Source organism: Hemitrygon akajei, chromosome 3 (assembly GCF_048418815.1).
Source record: "Hemitrygon akajei chromosome 3, sHemAka1.3, whole genome shotgun sequence".
Lineage (NCBI taxonomy): Eukaryota > Metazoa > Chordata > Chondrichthyes > Myliobatiformes > Dasyatidae > Hemitrygon > Hemitrygon akajei.
The window spans coordinates 109,435,398-109,460,532 of NC_133126.1; positions in this window are offsets into that span (position 1 = coordinate 109,435,398).

Genomic DNA, 25,135 nt, shown 5'->3' on the forward strand with positions numbered 1-25,135 from the left:
CAAAACCAAAACCTTATCTCCAACCTCATAGCTTTGCTCCCTTGCCCGTCTGTCACACCAGCGCTTCATATCAGCCTGGGAGTCGTGGAGATTTTGTTTTGCAAGGTCACAAGCCCTGCTCAGCCTGTCTCGAAACTCTAAGACATAATCTAAAACCCCAATTCGCATTTCCTTCTGAGACCATTGCTCTCTCAGCAAGGTCAAGGGTCCTCGAAGCCTATAACAGAACATGAGCTCAAACAGACTGATTCCTGGATCGAATCTCTTATTGCAAATAGGAGTAAAGGTTTACTCTCATCCCAATGTTTTTCGTTTTCCATACAGCACATTTTAAACATGGTTTTGAGGGTAGAGTGAAACCTCTCTATTGCTCCCTGGGATTGGGGATGGTATGCCGTGGACAAAATTTGTTTCGCTCCCAGTTCCGTAACTATCTGTTGAAATACACCCGATGTAAAATTACTGCCCTGATCCGCTTGTATCTCCTTGGGCAGACCCACTAACGTGAAGAACTTAATAAGTGCCTTCACCACTGATTTAGCCTTTAGGTTCCTGAGGGGTATTGCTTCTGGGAACCTAGAGGCAGTGCACATAATGGTTAACAAGTAAAGGTGGCCACCTGCAGTCTTTGGCAGTGGGCCAACACAATCCACAATGACCCTGGAGAAAGGTTCGCCAAAAGCTGGTATGGGGCAAAGTGGCGCCTTTGGGATAGTCTGATTCAGTTTCCCTACCAATTAACATGTGTGACAGGTTTTACAAAAAACCGCCACATCCTTTCTTATATCCGGCCAATGAAATTCTTTTATAATCTTGTGCCCTGTCTTCCTAACTCCAAGATGTCCCCCTAAAGGCATTGTATGATCCATCTTTAAAATTTCTGTACAGTAACCCTTTGGAACCACCACTTGGTGCACCACAGCCCAATCCTCATTGGCATGTACTGTCCATAGTTTCCACTTCCTCATTAATACCCTGTCCTTCAGGTAGTATCCCATTGCCTCCCTCTGAACTTCATCCTCAGAAAGAGCTGTTTCTTTTAAAACTGCAATCTCAGGATCCTTATCCTGCTCTTTCATAAGCTTCCACCTGGTCAATGACAAACCCCTCTTATCCGCCTCACTACCTGTGTCCTGATCGAACACGGACGGTAGAAAAGTTTCAGATAAGTCAGTAAGATCCGTACCCCTGTCTTTGCTATCGCGGGCACCTGCCCCTCCCATCCAGATCGCATCACTTCTGCAGCCTTCATTGTCATGCTTCTTGTGACCACGCATGCAGGAAAAAGTTCACTGTCTGTGCTTGTCTCACTAACAGCAGGCTGGCTTGTTAGCTGTAACCCTGGGTATACATCTTTTCCTGCCAGGTCATTTCCCAACAAGACGTCCACATTAGCTATCGGTAGTTTAGGACGTATCCCTATCTCAACTGGTCCAGACACTAAGTCATATTTCAAAATTATTTTGTACAAAGGCACAAACTCTGTTCCCTTGCCAATACCTTCCAGAATATTCACTTGGTCCATTTTTGACTCGTCACCAAATTCTGAGACATTACTTAATATCAGTGACTGAAAGGCTCCAGTATCGCACCAGATTCTAACTGGAACTAGGGGTGACCCCTCCTTCACAGACACAAAACCCTTGATAATAAACCACTCAATCCCTTCCTGAACTCGGCCAGACGCCACCTTCCTTCGTGTGGTCTCAGCCGCCGGCGCACATGCGTCGGGGGTTTTCCCCTTCTCCTTTCCCATTTCTTTCTTCCGAATAAGACAGTTAGACACCACATGGCCAGGCTTCCTGCAGTAGTAACAGGTAAAACTGGAAAACTTACCTTTGGTCGGTTTCCCCTCCTCTTCACCTCTGTCACTAGCTCCTGCCTTGTTTCCTGTGTTACTCGGTAACTCTTCTGATAACCCTTGCTCGGGAAAAACTTAATCTTGTGAGTCAGGGCAAACTCATCCGCTAACCTAGTGGCTGCGGAAAGAGTCTCAACCTCTTTCTCTTCTAAGTATGTCCATATCTCTCTAGGGACACACTCTTTAAACTCCTCGATCAGCATCAGCTGTCTCACTTTGTGGTGTCCTCGTCTACCTCTTTCGAGGCACACCACCGATCAAAGTACCTCTCCTTTTCATGGTCAAACTCTTTATATGTCTGGTTCCCAGACTTCCTCAAACCCCAAAACTTCTGTTGGTACGCTTCTGGCACCATTTCATAGACCTTCACAGCATCATAATTAGTTGACTCAGTCACAGACAAGGCAGAATATGCTTGCTGTGCCTTCCCTTTTAACACACTTTGCAGCAATACTGCCCAGTTCTCCCTTGGCCACTTCCCTTAAAATGTAGGAAGTACCTATCAACGTCTCCTTCAGCAAACGGAGGTACCAACTTAATTTCCTGACTGACATTAATTGATACATCTCACCACCACGGCCTGACACTTGGCCCTCTTGATGCCGCATCTCCCTCTCAAACTCCCTCTGTTTCTCTGCCTCTGCAGCCTTGAACTTAAGTCTCTCCATTCTTAATTATTCTGGTTGTAACAGGGTCTCCTCATCACCTATCGGAAACTCCTGTAGTGACTCCTCCTCAAATAACTCTTTCCCAACACAATATTCAGCTATTTTCCTCTGAATTCCTGCCTTTGTCATACTCCTCTGTATTCCGGAAAGTTTCAATTTTTTTAGCAATGTCACACAGAACCTCCTTTCTGGCTCTCCTCAAAAACAGAGGAGTAGGGTTTTCTATAAATTCAATAGCCTCCATTTCTGCTGTTTTCCACACACAGATTAATTACAAGGGTTTTTCCCAATCAAGACAAGCCCCCACAGTTTTGAAAATTGGCTCCAACCAAATTTGTTCAGATCCCGGACGCATGCCCCAATTTTGTCACGAATCCCGTGACAAGTTGAAAAGGACCAGCAGAAATGGAACACACCTGGAGTCTGGTTTACTATAAATTAAGACTATATTTATTACTACTATGAATTAATATCATTAAAACCAGATAATACGATACAGATTATAAACTATTATATATATATATAATATAATATTAATATATATATACACCTCGTAAATGTGTGTGTGTGGATACAAAGATAATAATCCCAGAGGTAGATATCAGTCTTACGGTGTCAGGTAAGTTTAAGCAGTTCAGTTTACTTTGTGTTGCATTGAGTTGAATTGATGGAGAGAGAGTTAACTGAGTTGATGTTTACGTTGGCAGCTTTAGTTGCTCTTGCTTCCGAAGTCTTTAGAGTCACTTCGTGTGAACCCCACACAGACACAGATGGACAGAGCCCCTTCTAGGGAATGGTCTACTAACCCACAGCACGGGTTCACCACCAGCAGACCCCCACAGGTAAGCTCTTACCCACACTGGTAATAACGGGTCAAAATTAATCAGTCCGTGGCCTCCACCCTCATGGTGGTCTTAAGCTCCACCAGTGGTTTCTCAGGTAGCTTCCGCAATTCTCCCGTGTCGTGTCTCCTCTGCCATTATCAGACCAAAAGCCTCAACTTTTTATAATCCATTCGAAATTCCAGCTGTCCGTTAGCTCAACCGCTCTGAGCTGTTACCATGGTGACTTCCCAGCTCGTGTCTCAGCTGGCGCCATACTCTCTCTCTCAAGGGCACAATTAAAAGTGTTATCAAAACCAAGTCAGAGTCCTCTCTCTTTTAATTGCCTCCTTGTTCATTAGACTGCTGAATTTTCTAGCAGTTTCTCACCTGTGTGACACTTCCTTCTCCATTTTTGGTTCTATGCTGAAACCTCCACATTCTTAAGCAACATTAAACATCTATCTTCTTCAAAAAGAGATTAATTATCTCAGCATTAAATGTAATGTAAGTCCATTTGCTATCTGTACTGTTCTATGCAGAGTCTCTGCTTTCTTTTGATGACTGCATTGCTTTGGGCTTATTAATTCTTCATGTATTTCCCATAATTACAATTCAACGAAAGTTGTTTCTCACCCTAGATCTTTTGCCTTTTAACATTTCCCAATTAGGAACAGGCCTTTCTCAATTGATAATAAGTTCAATTTATCAAGTGTCTGATCATAATTTAATGCTTTAAATAAAAGAATGATGCTTACCACTCTTCTCTAAACCAATTCCATTAAATCAATATTCTTCTGAAGTTCAGAGTCTCTGCTACTGCATAAATATTCAAGAAGAGGCTTTGTTACACGTGGATAAGTATTTTAGAATTGAAAGGCCTTCAAGTGTAGCCAAATACTTCATTAACCTTGTTGATAAAATTTTCTGAGAGATTGGACACTTCCTTTGAACAAGCAGTCCTGATGTCAATAAATCCTTTTGCTTTTCCAAGCTCCTCATTGGATACTAATTTAAAGACTCAGTGCATTTTCTTTCAGTTATCCTAATAGACTAGAAAGCCCAAGTGCCGGGACCGGAGGTGAGGGTCGGGCTGATTTCGCTTGCTCTCCCACAGTGTTCATTCCTCTCTATGATGCCGAGTCTGTGAACTGCCCGGCTGCTGTTGCTCTGTGAGTTTCAGTGTTTTTGCCCTGCTAATGTGATGAACTGAGACCTAGGCTTGGGACTACTCTGGCTGAGGGGAGCAGATCTAATGTCTCAGTCTGGTCCGCAATGGGGGAGTGAGTGAGTGTGAGTGAGAGTGAGAGTGTTTTTCCTTCTTTTTCAGTGCAGGGGCTATGGTCTTTCTTTTTTTAATTGGGTTATTTGGGCTTCTTGCTTTGTGGCTCCCTATAAACAAAGAAATCTCAAGGTGCATAATTTATGTATTCTTTGATAATAAATGTACTATGAATCTTTGAGTTATCCAACTTAATACTTATTTGCAGTTGCTCAGAACAGCTTGCTGATTCATCAGTCTTCATCAATTTCATCACACTCTCACTTCCCACAGTCCATTGTATAATATTCTGAAATATTTCCCCCAGCACCGTATGATGTAAAGTGTGCTGATTTTCTGAAGAATTCCAGCTAGATCAAACACAGGAGGCCACTCTGTCCATGTTACTTGTGCTGGCTCTTTAAAACAACTTAGTTAAACTCATTCTGTTGCTCTTCTCCGGTTTCATTTGTAAAGTATCAGTGTTTCTGTTTCCACCACTCACTCCTTCAGACAATGTCTTCTCTATTTTGTGACCTCTGATTCTTTTACATAATTAATCTGTGCCTCGTTGTTACTGACTACCTTATCAGTGGAAGAGGCTTCTCAGCTTGTACTATCACTGTTGTCACTGAGCATTGCTATCTACCCCTTTCTTTGAAGGAAGATATTACTATAGTTAGTAAATTGGTACACTGAATGTAGAGGAGTAGGATTGAGGACCTGAAGAGTGACCTATACCTGAAGACAGAGGGAATAGCAGAGATATTTAATCTGCTTTCCCAAGTAAGGAGATATTGGAAAGTCAAATTAACAAGTGGCAATTGAAATACCAGACACACAGAAAATTACAAAAGGGAAGACCTGGGAAGGTTAACTGTGGTAGAATAGGAAGGTTATCAGACCCCGACTTAATGCATCTTCAGAATTAGATTTACTATCACTGGTACATCTGATGTGAACTTTGTTGTTTTGTGGCAATAGTATTGTGCAAAGACATAAAATTATTAAAAATTATAGAATGAATACAGCAAAAAGAAAGGAATAACAAGGTATTGTTCATGGATTCATGGAGCATCCAGAAATCCAATGGCAGAAGGGAAGAAGTTGTCCCTGAATGATTGAGTGCGGTTATCTGGATCCTGTACCTTGTCCCTGATGTTAGTAATGATGAAAGAGCATGTCCCGAATGGTGAGGGTCCTTAGTCTTGAAGATAACCTCGATGGTGGGGAGGATTGTGTCTGTGATGGAGCTGACTGATTCTGCAGCCTCTTGCATTGGAGGCGACATAGCAGGCAGTGATGCAACCAGTCAGAATGCTCTCCACAGTACATCTTTAGAAATTTGTATGTCTTTGCTGACATACCAAAGCTCTTCAAAATCCTTTTCTTTAAGATAATATCTTATGCAGTTGAGTAAAGACAGGGCCAAATTCTTTTAATCAACTATAAATGTTCAATTGTTGCTTTGGGACTGAGGGAATGGAAATGCTGTATTGTACACTTGTTCAAAGTAAGACATGGAGATCTACTCAGATTTTGAAGATCAGACAATTAAACTTTAGAAGTGGGGGACGCTGATTGGAACAATCATTAGGGGTAAAATTAATAGTCATTGAACAAGAATGGACAGTAATAGAAAGGCAAAACAATTCTCCAAAGGGTCTTCCACCCAAGTCATTAACCCTATATTTCCAGAATCTTATTTTATCTTAGTTTTGCTGGAGACAGGTTTTGCTTGCCTGACCTCCCAGAGTTACTGAGAGGGATGTGGTTGAGGTTTATGTAAACTTCCAACAGACATTTGATAAGATGCCACATAATCAGCCTATCAAAAAGACCAAGGCTGAAGAGCAAACTGAAGAGCAGCCCCAAACACATGGTGGCAGCTCAGAAATAAAACTGACCCTGTCATAAGGTGGGCATTGGAAGTGGACCCAAAAGCAAGACACAGAGACTGAACTACTATTAACAGGACTAGGCATGAGAAGGAAGCAAGGGAAGTGAGGAAGAAAGGATTCTGGACATGACACAGGCCCCGAACGAGACAAGGATTCCGGGCCTGGGCTAGGACTTGACAAGGTAGTGGAACCAGAACATGGAACTGGGAACTAGGAGCCTGGGCTAGGACTCTGAGCCAGAGACTGGACAAGGACCCAGAACCTGGGTCTTGACTCAGGCTCAGACCCCAGAACTAGGCGAGGACAAGACTTGGCTACAGGACGAGGAGAGGCACAGGACTGGATGTGAGACTCCTGGACAGGACAAGGGAACCCCAGCACAGGATGAGGGAATCCCAGCATTGGGCTGGGCACGGTACTCCTGGGCTGAGCGAGGCACATAGACAAGACACAAACATAGAGCCTTGGTCAAGGGAGAACAGGAACACAGAACACAGAGCCAAGGGAGAGACAGGAACATGGAACACTGAGCCGGGAGCCCTCCTTGGATACAGGACGTAGGGCTGGGACTCATTATACAGAACACTGAACACGACAAGACAGTTCCCAATGCTAGATAGTGGCAAAACAGCCAGACCTACCTAGCAAAGATGTGGACACAGACAGACAGTTCCAAACAGGGCAAGGCTCCAGACACAGGCAAGGCAAGGCACCAGGCAGAGGCAGGGCAAGGCACCAGCCAGAGGCGAGGCAAGGCTCCAGGCAGAGGCAAAGGGAAGGGATACAGACAGGGGATTTGGACAGGAACAATCCAACCGCCAGAGGCTGAATCCTGAAGTTATTTATGAAGCCAGCCCAAACGAGAATCAGCTGCCTCAACAGAAACTGGGGAAACCCAGAAAATCTGGAATAAGGAACATGGACCAGACCGTGAACTGGAATGCGGATTTCACGGACCGGACCATGACAGACCCAGGGATGGGATATCTCAGTGACTGGTTGTTCCTTGGGTTGCGGCACGGCAGAGACAGATATCCCTTCACTCTTTGCATTCAGAGCACTGTTTTCTTGATTTATGTCTATGTCTTTTGCAGACCTGATATACTTTGCTAGGAAAAACAAGGACGAGCAACTAAATATGAAGAGTGCATATCTGAAGTGGATCCAGGAGCAATGGGACTGACATAAATATATTTGTGCATAAATATTTGAAGATAGGTTGAGAGTGTGACTTATTTGAGCATATATGTTTCTGTGGTTTATGAATAGATGTGTGAATTACAACATCAAAGTGGTTATGTTGAACCTTAATAAAATATTGGTTCAGCCGCAATAAATGCATTCCATCCAATAAAGGACAATGCTCTACAGAAAGCTTTCAAAATGCTGGAGGAAATATTTTGCAAAGTAGCCGGGGAGCAGTATTTCTTTTGTGTGAATAGACTGGAAACTGGTTTTGTTCTCCCTAAGAGCAAAGAGTGCTGCACAATGGTTAGTAGAGGTGTTCAAAATCATAAAGTGTCTGGTTGCATGAAAAGAAAATAGGAACTGTCCTCTTTGGTGGAAAGATCAAAAACCCAGAGAACATAGATTTAAATATCTCACCAAAGAGGTAGGTTTACATGTGGAAATCTTTTTTTACACATTGAGCAGTCATAATCTGGAATTCAAAGCCTGAAGAGACAGACACAGACACAGCCACTGCCACAGCACAGACACAGGAACAGCACAGACTCAGACGCAGACACAGACACGCTCTTTAGCCCATGCTGAACATCTAACCTCCACTACATGATTCCCATATTTGCATCAGCTCCCCCCAGATTCACCACTCATTAACACATCAGGAGCAAGTTGCAGTGGTCCAATAACCCACCAACAGGCATGATTTGGGATCTGGGAGGAAACTGGAGCAGCTGGATGTAGTGCACACAGTCTGTGAGTAATATCCATGCAGATGATATGAGAGATCAGGATTGAACACAACTCCCCAGAACTGTGAGCCTGTGGAGTTATCATGAACCCAGATGTGCAGAAGGGATGTTCATCTTTCCTTACCTGCTTATTGACTGTTTGAAATAATAAGAGTCAAAGCTGAATTCCCCACAATATATTTGGAAATGAAACGTAGATAATTTTTGATCAACTTTTAAGTCACAAAGAGTAATGCATTTCTGCACGAGGCATCTGACTGTAAATTTTTTTGCAAGGTGATAGAGGAAAAACACAAATGTGGAACCAATGGCTGGCTCTTTTGGTGAAATGACTGTCAGGCATCTCCCAGTCTCTACACAGATAACAGGAGTCACTTACCACTCGATCCAAATATTTATCTGCAGCCTATTTAAACCCAGCTCTCATCCAAAGTCTTTGTTTACTCATTAAACCAACCAGCCTGTCTCAACCACTGACACCTAGTCTTCAGTGTGTAGCATCTGTTCTCTTTTGCTATGTGGCCCTTCATGAATGGTTATTTTTCATTCAATTGTTAAAGTTACTGTTCATCGCTGAATCATCTGCACTGCTCTGAGATTGGGTCAAGCCTTTTCTACATCTCCTGACAGGACAGGTGAACCTGCAATTGACCCAGCAAAGTTTGCTCACCTAAAGGAGGTTATCCCTCAACATGAGCACACAATCCAGAAACATCAGGAAACCATTGATCATCTGCTCGCTACTCTCAACCAACTCTCCATCTCGATACAGCGACCCCGCATCAGTAAACCTCCTCCCTCAGAGCCCCAGATTCCAGAGTTTAAAAGCTTTGATGGACCCCCAATCTAATGCCACAGCTTCCTGTCCCAGTGTGTCTTACAGTTTGAACTCCAGCCATCTCTGTATTCTATAGAAAAAGCCATGATTGCCTTGGACATCCAACATGGACATCCACTAACTGGGACAATAAAACCACCTTTTGCAGTGCACCTGGAATTATGCCATTGTAGCCATTAGTGAGACTTGGTTGCGGGAGGAGCAGATCAGGCAGCTCAGTATTCTAGGGTTCCATTGTTTTAGGCGTGATAGAGATTGCAGACTGTTGCAAGAAACAGTCTGGGGTGGTTAGAGTAGGTGATTTTAACTTTCAACATATTGACAGGAAATCCCACACTGTAAAAGGATTAGATGGGATAGAGTTTCTCCTCTGTGCTCAGGAAAGTTCCCTTCATCAGTATGTAGAACATCCAATGAGCGAGCATGCAGTACTGGATCTGCTATTAACGAATGAGACAGAGCATGTGTCTGAAGTTTGTGTAGGGGAACACTTTTCATCCAGTGACTCCAATGCCATTAGTTTCAAAGTAAATATGCAAAAAGATAGGTCTGGTCTGCTGTTTAAGATTCTAAATTGGAGAAAGGCTAATTTTGATGGTATCAGAAATGATCTGGCAAGTGTGGATTGGGACAGGCTGTTTTCTGGCAAAGTTATACTTGCCAGAAGGTGTGGAGGGCCTTCAAAAATGAAATTTTGAGAATGCAAATCTTGTGCATGCCTGTCAGAATAAAATGTAAAGATAACAAGTGTAGGAAGCCTTGGTTTTCAAGAGATATTGAGGCCCTGGTTAAGAGAAAAATGGAGGTGTGCAGCAGGTGTAGGCAAGTAGGAGAAAGTTAGGTGCTTATGGAGTACAAGAAATGCAAGAGAACGCTTAAGAAAGAAATCAGGAGGACTAAAAGAAGGCATGACATTACTCTAGTAGTCAAGGTGAAAAAGAATCCCAAGGGGTTCTACAGACATGTTAAGAGCAAAAGACTAGCATGGTAATCCATGTGTGGAGCCAAGACAAATGGGGGAGAGCTTAAATGCATTCTTTGCATTTGTATTTACTTGGGAGATAGATATAGAGTCTATAGGATTTAGGCAAAGTGTGATGAACTTCATGAACCCTGTACAGATTACAGAGGAGGAGGTGTTTGCTACCCTGAAGCAAATCAGGTGGATAAATAGCCAGGGTCTGACAAGGTGTTCCCTCAGACAGGGCTCTAGCAGAGATATTTAAAGCATCTTTAGCAAGAGGAGAGGTACCAGAGGCTTAGAGGATAGCGAGTGTTGTTCCACTGTTTAAAAAAGGTTCCAAATGTAAATCAGGAAATTATAGAACAGTGAGCCTGACATCAGTTGTGGCCAAGTTATTGGGAGGTATTCTAAGGGACCGGATATATAAGTATTTGGATAGACTTGGACTGATTAAGAATAGTCAGCATGGCTTTGTGTACAGACATCATGTCTAACCAATTTTATAGAGTGTTTTGAGGAATTTACCAGTAAAGTGGATAAAGGCAAGACAGTGGATGTTGTCTACATGGACTTCAGTAAGGCATTCAACAAGGTCCTACATGGGTGGTTGGTCAAGAAGGTTCAGCCGCTCGGCAGATATAGACAGATATATTCTGAATAAGAAGAATTTTTGAATGGAAGAAGGATACTACAGTGGCTGACAAGTGAAGTCAGAACCAAAGTAAAAGCAAAAGAGAGGGCAAACAAGGAAGCCAAAGCTAGTGGAAAGATAAAGGATTGGGAAGCTTTTAAAAAATTGCAGAAGGAAACAAAGAAGGTCATTAGGAAGGAAAAGATGAATTATGAATGAAAGCTGTCGACTAAGATCAAAGAAGATACTAAAATCTTTTTTAAATATCTAAAGGGTAAAAGAGAGTCGAGTGTGGATATAGGAACAATAGAAAATGGTGCTGGAGATGACAGAGATGACAGAGGAACTGAAAGCATATCTTGCATCAGTTTCACAGTGGAAGACATCTAGAGTATACCGGGCATTCAACAGTGTCAGGGAAGTGAGGTTTGTGCAGTGAAAATTACGACTGAGAAGGTGCTCAGGAAGCTTAATGGTCTGAGGGTGGATAAATCTCCTGGACGTGATGGAATGCACCCTCAGGTTCTGAAGGAAGTAGCTGGAGAGATTGCGGAGGCATTAATGATGATCTTTCAAGAATTGATAGTTTTCAGCATATGTACCAGATGAATGGAAAATTTCAAATGTTACTCTGCTATTTAAGAAGGATGGGAGGCAGCAGAAAGGAAACTATAAGAACTGTTACATCAGTGGTTGGGAAGTTGTGGGAATTGATTGTTAGGGATGAGATTACAGAGTACCTGGAGGCACATGACCAGATAGGTCACAGCCAGAATGGCTTCCTGAAAGGAAAATCCTGCCGACAAACCTACTGAAATTTTTTGAGGAAATTACAAGCAGTGTAGACAAAGGAGATGCAGTAGATGTTGTATATTTGGATTTTCAGAAGGCCTTTGATAAGGTGCCACACATGAGCCTGCTTAGCAAGGTAAGAGCCCATGGAATTACAGGGAAGTTACTAGCATGGGTGGAGCACTGGCTGATCGACAGAAAACAGAGAGTGGGAATAAAGGGATCCTACTCTGGCCGGTTGCCGGTTACCAGTGGAGTTACACGGGGGTCAGCGTTGGTACTGCTGCTTTTTATGATGTATTTCAATTATTTGGACTATGGGATTAATGGATGTGTGGCTAAATTTGTCGATGGTACAAAGATAGGTGGAGGAGCAGGTAGTGTTGAAGAAACAGAGAGCCTGCAGGGAGACTTAGATAGTTTAGGGGAATGGGCAAAGAAGTGGCAAATGAAATACAATGTTGGAAAGTGTATGGTCATGCACTTTGGTGGTAGAAATGAATGGGCAGACTATTATTTAGATGGGGAGAGAATTCAAAATGCAGAGATGCAAAGGGATTTGAGAGTCCTTGTGCAAGATTTACAAGGGCCCGTAGGATCAATCAGGACCCGAGTCACCCCAATCACAATCTATTCCAGCTGCTACCTTCTGGGAAACGGTACTGCAGCATAAAAGCCAGACCAACAGGCTCTGGGACAGCTTCTACCACCAGGCCACCAGACTGATTAACTCACATTGACAGTTCTATTTATTATAAATTATTATAAATTACTATGATTGCACATTGCACATTTAGACAGAGACACAACATAAAGATTTTTACTCTTCATGTATGTGAAGGATGTAAGAAATAAAGTCAATTCAATTCAATAAAGGTTAACCTCTAGGTTGAGTAGATGGTGCAGAGGCGAATGCAACGTTAGCATTTATTTCTAGAAGTATAGAATATAAGAGCAGGGATGTGATGTTGAGGTTGTATAAGGCACTTGTGAGACTACACTTGGAGTAATTGGAGAAGGTTCAGAGAAGATTCACAAGAATGATTCCAGGAATGAAAGGGTGACCGTATGAGGAACGTCTGGCAGCTCTTGGGCTGTATTCCCTGGAGTTCAGGAGAATGAGGGGGGGGGGGGATCTCATTGAAACATATCTAATCTGAACAGATTAGATATGGCAAAGTTATTTCCCATGGTGGGGGAGTCTTGGACAAGAGGGCATGACTTCAGGATTGAAGGACATCCATTTAGAACAGAGATACAGAGAAATTACTTTAGTCAGAGGGTGGTAAATCTATGGAATTTGTTGCCACGAATTACTGTAGAGACCAAGTCACTGGGTGCATTTAAGGCAGAGATAGGTTCTTGATTAGCCAGGACATCAAACGGTATGGGGAGAAAGCAGGGGAGTAGGGTTAACTGGAAAAATTGGATCAGCCCATGATTGAATGATGGAGCAGACTCAATAGGCCAAATGGCCTACCTCTGCTCCTATATCTTATGGTCTTATGGATTTCTAGGTCATAAATTGGATTATTGGCTTTGTGGGAGAAGCCAGAGAGTGGTAGTAGATGGTTACCTCTCTGGCTGGAGGTCTATGAGTAGTGGCGTGCCACAGGGATTGGTGCTGAATCCTTTGTTGTTTGTCATCTATATCAATGATCTGGATGATAATGTGGTTAACTGGAGCAGCAAATTTGCAGATGACCACCAAGATTGGGGATGTCATGGACAGTGAGGAAGGCTATCATGGCTTGCAGAGGGATCTGCATCAGCTGGAAAACTGGGCTGAAAATGGCAGATGGAATTTAATACAGACCAGTCTGAGGTTTTGCACTTTGACAGGACCAGGCAGGGTAAGTCTTACACAGAACACATTTGGACATTGAGAAGTGTGGTAGTACAAAGAAATATGGCAATATAGGCCCATAATTCATTGAAAGTAGTGTCACAGGTAGAGAGGGACATAAAGAAAGCTTTTGTCACATTATCTTTCATAGATCAATGTATTGAGTACAGGAGATGGAATGTTATGTTGAAGTTGTTGAGGCCTAATTTGGAGTATTGTGTGCAGTTTTGGTCACCGACCTATAGGAAAGATGTAAACAAGGTTGAAATAGTATAGAGAAAATTTACAAGGATGTTGCCGAGTGTGTAGGACCTGAGTTATAAGGAAAAATTGAATAGGTTAGGACTGTATTCCTTAGAACGTAGAAGATTGAGCAGAGATTTGAAAGAGTTATACAAAATTATGGGGAATATAGATAGGGTAAATGCAAGGAAGCTTTTTCCACTGAGGTTGGGTGGGACTACAACCAGAGATCATTGGTTAAGGGTGAAATGTGAGAAGTTTAAGGAAATATGAGGAGAAACTTCTTCACTCAGAAGGTTGTGCGAGTGTGGAAGTTTGATTTCAACACTACGAGATGTTTGGATAGTTACATGGATGGTAGGGATATGGAGGACTATGGTCCAGTTGCAGTTCAATAGGAGTGAGCAGTTTAAATGGTTTTGGCATGGACAGATGGATCAAAGGGCCTGTTTCTGTGACTCGATGACTCCATGCAATAATTATGAAGAATCCACTGCTGAAATGCACAGGGTTTTTGACCATTGGGAAGTGGAAGGGAGGGAGTGGATCTGATACTTTGCCTGTGTCAAGGCTCACACTCGGTGCTGGACTGCACACCAAAATTCAGGACCCTCACAGCAGAGTGCATCTTCAATGCAGAAGGGCTGTTGGCCCATTGCCATCATGGTTGCTTGGTGAGTTTCAAAGATAAGCTGTCTCACTGGGAGATGCCTACTGATATTGAAATCCTCATCACTCTGGTCTTCATGTTGACAATTGTCTTATGGAACACCCCTCCAGATCACCAGCCAGAGCCCGAGTTTCATTCGCAGGCTGCAGCAGTGCCTCCAGGACTAATGCAGTTCGGGAGAATTCCCCCCCAAGAGCATAGCATTGGCTGAGGAACAGATTGTGTGCTTACTGCAAAGCAGCTGTTCACCCTCGCCTCAAATATGCACTGCTTCTGGAAAATGGCATTACCAGGTAGAGACCAGGAACTTCTATCTGGTTATCTCACCCCAGTTCCTTGTTCCAATGGCATAGCCCGATTCATACTCCACACCCTGACAGCTCCTCACACACAGGAGGCTCTGTTGGATTCCAACACAGTAGGCAACTTTCTGTGTGTAGTTTGGGCTCTTGATCAAGCCTCTCTCTCACACCTTCTGCATCTTCGGCATTGATGGATGTCCTTTGGGTCTGGGATGGTCAATGTGCGCACCTGGCCTGTGCACATGAGTATCAGAGAACATCATCAATCTGTCCAATTTATCCTTATCACTCACCCAACACCCCTCTCATCTTGGGTTACCCCTGGCTCTCTACACATTACTCTCATTTTGCCTGGTCATCTGGTTCACTGCTGAGTTGAGGACTCACCTGCCTGCAACCTCGGTTGACTCCACCCTGTAAATCCTTGGAGAAAGAGGGTTCTATCTATGGAAGGGAAAGGACTGTGTTTCCTCACAGACCACATGATTTCCTCCCAGGCACCACCTCTCCTCGAGGTCATCCATTCTCCCTCTCCCCTGCAGAAACACACGCTATGATAACTACATACATCGCTGAAGTGCTACAGCACAGCTTCATTTGACCAGTCCTTGGAGGATTCTTGTCTGTCAAAAAAAGAGATAGGGTCTTGGTCTCTGCATCCACTACTGTAGACTCGACAAAATCACCATTAAGAACTGCTACCTTCACTTCTTGATGAAAAGCACATTCGAAACTATCTGTGGGGCATAGATCTTCACCAAAACTGGATCTACAGAGTGCGTAAAACTTTCCTGTGTTACGTCCTTTCTCCCCAAGTGGTAACCATGGACCCAGAGAAATTAGCGCTGTCATTGGATGGCCCCAACCACACTCCTTCAAACAGCTACAGTACTTCTTGGGTTTCTCCAATTCTACTGCTGTACCATCAGGAACCACAGTCAAATCGCTGCTTCTCTCCCCTTCCCCACCAAATCACCTACCTCATCTGCTGTTCCACACCACACTTTCAAAGAGCTCAAGAGACATTTCACCACTGCTTCCATTGTCTGCCATCTAAACCCAATCCCTACTATTTGTAGTAGAAGTGGACAAATCTGATGTAGGCACCACGATCATCCCCTCCTCGCAAGGACCAGATGGAACAACACACCCTTGTGCTTTCTTCTCGCTCCAGTTCAACTCCACACATTCTGGAGTAGGAGACCAGGAGCTTCTTGCCTTAAATGGGCCTTGGAGACATTGGCTGATAGGAACACTGAGCCCTTTCTGATCTGGACAGACCACCAACTCAACTGACGTCAGGCTCAATGGGCCCTCTCTTCAAGCATCTCCTTCAAAACCTGTTCCAAGAATGCTAAGGCGGACATCATGACAATTTGACCCTGCTTGAATGGAGATCAACTCTCAACCCATCATTCAATCCTCATAGATTCTCACCCTAATGAGCTACGATCTTCAGAACCAGTTCACCCAAGCCCTACAGCACAGACCTGCAGTCCAGTGGACCCACTCCTCAGTCATCCAGGCACACGACAGATTCTGAATTTTCTGCCATGCCGGTGGTGGTGGCCCACAGTGGTTGCAGATGTATGTCAGTTCATCACTGCTTTTCCTCTACGTGCCCAGTCCAGTTCCTCCAACCGGCAGTCCTCTAGGCTCCTACCAGTCCCTCATGTCCCATATCGCCATGGATTTTATCACGGGTTTGCCACCTTCCAATCGGGCCATGGTGATCATGGTTCTCCAGGGCAGCCCACTTCATTGCCCTCATCAAACTTCCATCAGCAGCTGAGATAGTAGACCTGGTTCTCCAATATGTAGTTCGCCTCCATGGTTTCCCTTACGAAATTGTGTCGGGGGGTGGGGGGCTCGCAATTCGTCTTCCATTTCTGGTGAGCTTTCTGCTCCCTCCACCACAGCTGAGTGAGTTTGTCTTCTGGCTATTATTGGGCCGATATCGTGGGGGTGTGGTTGTTCTGTCAGGCCTGCAAGCACCTCATAGTCTCCATCCTTCCAACAGGAGTCACCTCCTGTGCTTTCATTACCATTCATTACCAAACTGTTTCAGTTGCTCTGCTTTTGGGTCAAGCCTCCTCTATATTTCCTGACATTGACATTGACAGAGTAGCCTTTAATAATGGAGTCATGGAAGACAAAGCAGGCTCTTTGGTCTACTTGTCCATTCTGCCTATCAAATACTATCCATATTAATTTCATTTAACCAGTACTTAGTCTGTAGTCTACATATTTGCATATGAATCTAAGATCATTTCACCGGCATGCAAATTAGTAACATTAATGAATTAAATTGCATAATTTGCAAGAGCGTATTCTGAACGCATTGGCTGGTAATCGGATACCTCGTTGCCATGCTGGCCGTGAAGTGAACATCTGTACACAGGCTCAGCTTTGTCACTTTCTGTTACAAAACTTATTCTGAAACTTATCACCAATTTCAGGAAAGATCACTCTTTTCTACAATTATCTGTATATATTATAACTACTGCCTTTTTAACATCTTTTCTTGACAATAATACAGCATATTGTGTCTTCATATCTGTGGGAAGAATGTTTATATGTATCTACCTTAGCAGGGCTGGGATTTTGAAAGGAGACCTGCCTGTTGCTTATAGACCCAGAAACTGAACAAGGTGTAGTGTCCAGTAGATCCTGAGAGAACCAAGGGACTTTTGAACGTGCAGAGAGAGAGGGGTCAATGTGTATCTGATTCCCTATGTTTTTTCACTGTCCACAGAATTTTCAATATTGAACATATTCTATATTGTAACAAGATTAACTCTATAGCCTGAAGGCAGTGAGTTAGAAGCCATCAGGAAAGTGCATTTGACAGAAATATTTGCTTACACATGGCATGCCATGTAGTAGCTGATTTCAACAATAGAAATAGCAAGTGCGGAGAGATATTGCTATTTCTATTTTCCTCCTGAAATCTAACCCCATTATGAATATATAATTTAACTTCTGATGCAGATGCTGGGCAGAAGAGGGGAAAGAATGTCTGTTCAACCAGGAGGATACCAAACTTAATATTAGATGAAAGGAGATCCTGCAATTATGATTATTTATGGTCGGTGGTGTTTTAACAAAATTAAGAGCTTTCAGCTGTAAGAGTACTGGAATAGGAAAAGGGCATTTAGGTTGATCAGGAAACCGTCAGCTGTCATCAGATTATCAGCAGAGTGACCTATGATGAGGTCATTCTGAGGTGAACATGAGGCTTATTGCATGGTAGGTATCCCAGTGTCAGCTGTTGAGATGTTTTTACCATGACTGCCAAATCCTTGCAGATCAGTGGGAGAAATGCTCCCCCATTCTTTCTCCCACCACTCCCTCCCCTAAAGTTTGGACAGCAGTTCCCACATCTTGGTGAGTATGGTGTTGCCAAGATCTTGGCAGGGAAAATCTGAATGACTGGGTCTGGTGCCAAGATTGGTAATAAATTATCCCACTAAGTTTATTCTTGTTGTGTTTAAACACAGTAATTTTTGGTCAACTGAATTACTCTTATGTATCAAGAACACAAAAGTTCTGATCTAAGCTGTCCCCTTTATAAATAACTTCCCTCAAAGTCAAAATTTTCATTTCTCCTTCCTGTTTTACACTTTCCACTTCTAGGGCTTGATCATGCTGAAGCACGTTGGACTTCCTGTGCGCAGCTCACGTTCATTTGCACTTTTTCCTTGTGCAGAGGACACACAAACTAACCCTGCACAAAGGACCAACAAAGGCTTTTTGACAGGCCTTAAATATCACTAATAGTCACAGAGGCTTTAAATACTCAGATAAGTTTTAAGATAAAAATATAAGTTACATAAAAATTAATTTAAAATATTAAAACAAAATAAACTAAATGTAACTCTCTAACATTAATTTTCCACGGGATTAACAACCCATTCCTCATTACTGTCAATAGTGAACCAATGACATTGTAGTCAGACTAAAATATGAACATCCAGTAGTTGGTCTACATGTTCACAATGTGATGAATTATAAGGCTAGGACACCAAAATCAGGGTTAACACTTTACTGTAGCAAAAAAGAACCCTGTCCTTTTGGAAGTGCTGTGCATTGGATGAGCTATTCGTTTGCATGAAGAGGGCGACCCAATCAGTATATATAATTGTGAGGGGTGTAGATATGGTCATAGTCTTTTTTCCCAGGGCAGCAAGTCTAAAACCAGAGAACATTGACTTGGGATGAGAGGAGAAATACTTAGAGTAAAACAGACCTGAGGGAAACATTTTCACACAGAAAGTGCTGTATTTATGGAATGCGATACCAGAGGACGCTGCAGAGGTGGGTGTAATTAAAATGTTTAAAAGACATTTAGGTAAGTATATGGTTGGAAAAGCTCTAGTGGAATGAACCCCAAATAAAGGCAAACAGGGTGAGCTCAAATAAACATCTTGGTTGTCATGGACCAATTCGACCATGGAGCAAGAGGTTGTTTCTGTGCTATGACTAGGTTTACAGTAGAGACATTACAGTAAGTAAAGACATTTCACCACAAAATAAAGAATCCTGGTCTTTTGTTCTCTAGTAAAAAAGTCTAATCAAGACTTTAACACAGTCAGTAGTAATTTAATTACTGGCTTGTTGCAGTCTCCAGTGAGGTAGGAAGAAACAGCTATCTGATAAGTAGGTGTTGATTTATTCCAGTTTCTCTTTCCTGATTAAGTATGGTGTAATGGAACAGGGATTTTGTCTGGTTTTATATGTTTGGGGTAAATATACAAAATGTGCTGAATGTTTTAATCCATCTCAGACAGAAACCTGACCAGACAATAAGAATCATTTGGTCACTTTTTCTGCTGTCATGGTAGCAATTAATACTTAATTCTGCCAACGTTTCCTAACATTGTAGACTCATCCACATGGGAAACATCCTTTCCACATCTACTCTGACTAGGCCTTTCAACATTCAAAAGGTTTCAATGAGATCCCCCCTCATCCTTCTAAATTCTAGCAAGCACAGGCCCATATCTATCAAATGTTCCTCGTATAATAACCCTAATTCCCAGAATCATCCTTGTGAGCACCCTCTGAACTGTCTCCAACGCCAGCACATCTTTTCTTAGCTGAGGAGCCCAAAACTGTTCACAACACTCAAGATGAGGACTAACCAGTGTCTTATAAAGCCTCAGCATCACATCTCTGCTCTTGTATTCTAAACCTCTTGAAATGAATGCTAACATTGCATTTGCCCTCCTCACCATCAACTCCACCTGCAGGTTAACTTTTAGGATGTTCTGCACAAGGACTCCCAAGCCCAGATTTTGGATTTCTTTCCCCATTTAGAAAATAGTCTGCACATTTATTTCTACAATCAAAGTGCATGACCATGCATTTTCCAAGATTGCATTTCATTTGCCACTCTCTAGCCCATTCCCCTAATCTATCTAAGTCCTTCTGCATCCTACCTGTTTCCTCAACACTACCTGCCCCTCTACCAATCTTCATAGCATCTGTAAACTTGGCAACAAAGCCATCTATTCCATCATCTAAATCATTGATATACAGTGTATAAAGAAGTGGTCTCAAAACCAATCCCTCCGGAACACCACTAGTCACTGGCAGCCAACCATTAAAGGATCCGTTTATTCCCACTCATTGCCTCCTAGCAATCAGCCAATGCTCAATGTTCCTGTAATATTGTGTGCTCTTAGCTTGGTAAGCAGCCTCATGTGCGGCACCTTGTCAAAGACCTTCTGAAAGTCCAAATATACAACATCCACTATATCCCCTACATGTAATATCCTCAAAGAATTCCAACAGGTTTGTCAGGAAAGATTTTCCCTTAAGGAAACCATGTTGACTTTGTCCTATCTTATTCTGTGTCACCAAGTAGTCCATAACCTTATCCTTAACAATTGACTGCAACATCTTCCCGACTACTGAAGTCAGGCTAACTGGTCCATAATTTCCTTTCTGCTGCCTTCCTCCTTTCTTAATGAGTGGAGTGATATGTGCAATTTTCCAGTATTCTGGCAACGTGCCAAAGTCCAAATATTTTTGAAAGATCGTTTCTAATGCCTCCACAATCTCTACCGTTACCTATTTCAGTACCCTGGAGTGTAGTTCATCTGGTCCGGGTGACTTATGTACCCTTAGATCTTTCAGCTTTTTGAGCATCTTCTCCCTTGTAATAGTAAACTGCACTCACTTCTCATCCCTACAACCCTTCAACATCTAGTACACTGCTCACATCTTCCACAGTGAAGACTGATGCAAAATACTCATTTAGTTCATCTGCTTTCTCCTTGTCCTCTGTTATTATTTCTCCGGCCTCATTTTCTAGCAGTCCTATATCTACTTTCATCTCTCTTTTATTTTTTACGTACTTGGAGAAGTTTTAACTATCCACTTTGACATTGTTTGCTAGCTTGCTTTCATATTTCATCTTTTCCTTCTTAATGATTCATTCAGTTGCTCTCTGTAGGGTTTTAAAAGCTTCCTAGTCCTCCGTCTTCCCACTAAAATCCTTTTGAAATGTCAACATTTTCAAGATCTACAGGTGGTGGTAATATGAATTTCAGATCAGTTCTCTTATGATAATTGCATTTTAAGATTTCTTGCTTTAACAAAATTAAAATGTCTCCTTTATATAAGTACTGGCTCAGTGAGAAGATAACTCTTCCAGACTATTTTTCTTGCATCTGTCCTTGTATTTCTAATCTTTCTTTCAGCTACAAAGTCCTTATACCTGTGTTACCTCCCACGTTTTTGTTCAATTTTCCAGGAATGATACTTAAATCCTTTCAATCATTTCTGAGCTGTCTCTAGGTGTTTAATTTTCTGTGAGTTGGTATTCAATGTAATTTATCCTCTTTGCCCCCCCCTTAAGACATGTGCCACAGATTAGCACACTCTGATACCTCTTCACCATCATCAGCTTGGTGGGAAGCCCTTGCCTGACTTCAGCTACATCCACATATCTTTTCTCACCACCACTGTCCCCTTACAGGCTTGTCTTCTAGTTTCCTACATACATGTTACATCATGTTGGCAAAGCTATGAGGAAATGTTGACTCAGTTTTCAAATGTAAGCAGATTTCAGGTAAAGGTAGCCAAGTTCACCACCTCCCAGACTTCTCTAATGTCTTTTTTTTCATTTTTAGATTGTTTGTTTAGTATCCAGGGTGGAAGAAGTAGAAAATTCTTATACTGAAGCTAGTGACTTTGATCCCTGGCTAGACAAGTTATTCCTCATCTATCATTTGTTTCACACTCAGTACATAGACACCCACAAAGTGAGATGGAGATTGTTTGCACACCATCTATCTCAGCCTCTGTTACATCACATGGTTCCACACTTGTCTCGACTTGATTGCTCCTCCCTGTACTGAAGCATATTGGACTACTCCAGCACACTCCCATTGTGCCTTTCCTTGACTTGCAGTGATCTTAGTTTCATTACATTTGGTACTACACTCAGACCCCGCATAACGCTACTCCACATAGCGCTGATTCGTTACAACGCGGTTATTCAATTCATTATTGATATATTTAAAAATGACAACACTTCAAACTTCTCAAGAGCAGTCACCATTACAGTAAACATTCAATCAGCCAATGAGAGTGCTCTACAAATGCTCTGAGCCACTCACAGCCAATCATGTATTAGTTCACACTCCGCCTCCCTGATGTGTGTAAACATTCTTGCTCTCTCGACAATTTATTCACTTGTTTTCACCCAGAAGGTCTGTAAAACTGTCTGCAACTTCCAGTGAGGGGAGTACATCTGAGATGTCAAAGAAAAGCATTAGTTTGGATGTGAAACTCCGGGGATTTCAGACGGAACCTATCATCCAAAACATTATTGAACTGTCCAGTGAAGCGGGATTAGTGATGCTGATCGTCACCGGGTTACCAAACCAGCAGGAATGGAATGATATGTTGGAGTCTGGTATTACTGTAACTAATAGTGTTTATTAGTAAACTAAGTAATACAGTACTATAAAATTTCAAATATATTAAACAGGTTAGCAATGATATATACTGAAGTGTAGAAATAGGAATCAGAATCAAGCTCTATCAAAGTCTAGAGGTAAATGAATAGTCTTATGATGGTGCAGAGTTCAATTCAGTTCAGTTTAGTTTAAGTCGAGGTAGTTGCTGTTGTACCGTTGGAGAGAGAGAGAGAGAGAGAGAGAGAGAGAGAGAGAGAGAGAGAGAGAGAGAGAGAGCGAGAGGTGATGCAGTTGCAGGCAAACCTTCTGTTGACTCCTTGTGCTGTTGTGGTCACCGACTGTGACCCCTTTGTACCAGGCCAGACCGTTCTTCAGTGGTGAGCCTGTCACCTAGGCGAGGGTGGACACACACACAAGCCCCCACTGGTCTGTCTTCACACACTGTGAGCCTCTGATCGATTCCCCCGAATCGATCCTCTGAACCCCCACCTTCCTGTGGGTGCACAACGCTCTTTCAGTGTCCCGTGGTGTGTCTGCTTGTGTCTCAGCAGACTTGCTTTTTATCTCCCCTGACAGGGTACCAGCCATCCATCTTGTCCATCACCTGGTCCCGCCTTGCTGTCTCAAGCAGGAATCCACACAAGCAGGCAAAGTGAGTTCCTTGGAGCAAAGTAACAATTATCGAAGAAGCCATAATACTAAATCATTCTCTCTCTCTCTCATTATCAGCATCTGCAGCAGGATGCCTCTCTCTCTCTCTCGTTAGCAGCATAGTTCACGGGGGGGGGGGGGGGTCAACTCTGGACCCCATCTCTGCCTGGTTTGCTCATCACACATCACACGATGTTGAAGAGTTACTGCATTCTCATGGTGAGAGCCTTAATAACAAAGAGCTTCGAGGATTGGCAGAACGACGCATACTGGGTGAATCTGAGGACACGGATGGAGAAGAGGAAACACCAGCAAGAAGCCTCACCACAAAGTTTCTCAGCACTAGCATCACCACAATCACACACATCATGGGTCAGAATCATCGATAATGACCCTGACTGGGAGCGAGCAATAAGGCAAAGAGGAGTGTTCTCAACATGATTTCCTGCTACCAAGAACCGGTTCATGAGAGGAAACTTAAGAAAAGGCAGTCAAAATCTCGACGCCTACTTGAAGAAGAAACCAAAGTTACAGGAGGACCCACAGCCTGGTCCCTCCTCTAAGATGTAACCACCACCGCTGCTGCTGCGATGTGTTGCTGCTCCACTGATGAACAGGTTAGGCCTATTTCTGTGTTTGTTACTCCATGAATTACTGTGTATACATAAAATAATGTATCATATATCTCGGGTTTGATTTTTAAAAAAATCAAGCACACATGCCCATTTACGTAATGTTATAATGACCCCGCATAGCACTGATTTACATAGTGGTCCACCTCTGCGGAACGCATCCTCAGCGCGAGTGTATTCTGTGCAATCATCAGCTCCAAGCTTATTGATCATCACTGGCTCAGTCAGTCACATGCACTAGTATGGCCGTTAGATGCTACTCTGTGCTTAGAGCAAATTATTTTTATATAGTGTCAGTTGTGTGTGTTTGTGTTCAAAAATCAACAATTTTTGTCACTGATAGTTAATGAGAAATAAGCAGGAAGACAATTCAGAGTTCTTTTACACACTGTGTTTTCAAGCATTCAGGCTTGGAGATGCCAGAAACAGAAGGGAGTGAAAACAAAATGATCTCAGTGGTTCAACAAGTTAGGAAATATGAGAAATTTGAAGATATCGACAGCCATCTTGAATGTTACAATGAAAATGAAGATTTGGAGGATGCAGTTCTCTAAAGCTTTGTATGAAGGTGGTCCATTACCTGCTCTAGGTGTCTGCACTGATTTTGTTCATTTACAATTAATCAAAAGAACACAGCAGTGCACACTTCATCGTAATTATTAGGAACTAATACACAGATTTATAGTACTGCTATAGTGGTGTTCTAATCTGTTCTGTATTTCATTTAAATACATAATTTGTTATTCAGTTTGTTTTTTAAAAAATACCTCTTTAACTATTTCCATTGAATTTCATTTAATTGGGGCAGCCGCTTAATTGGGGCAAAATGTATTGGTCCTGATGTGTCCCAGTTAACTGGAATCCACTGTATTTCAAAGTGGTTATGGAAGAAGATAGACATAGATCAGGACTAAATGTCTTAAATAGAGGGAAGGCCAATTTCGTTCATATAAGACAGGACCTGGCCAAGGTAGAATGGGCAAACATGAGGAAATCTGCAGATGCTGGAAATTCAAACAACACACACAAAATGCTGGTGGAACACAGCAGGCCAGGCAGCATCTATAAGGAGAAGCACTCCCGACGTTTCGGGCCGAGACTCTTTGTGTCTCAGCCCAAAACGTCAACAGTGCTTCTCCTTATAGATGCTGCCTGGCCTGCTGTGTTCCACCAGCATTTTGTGTGTGTT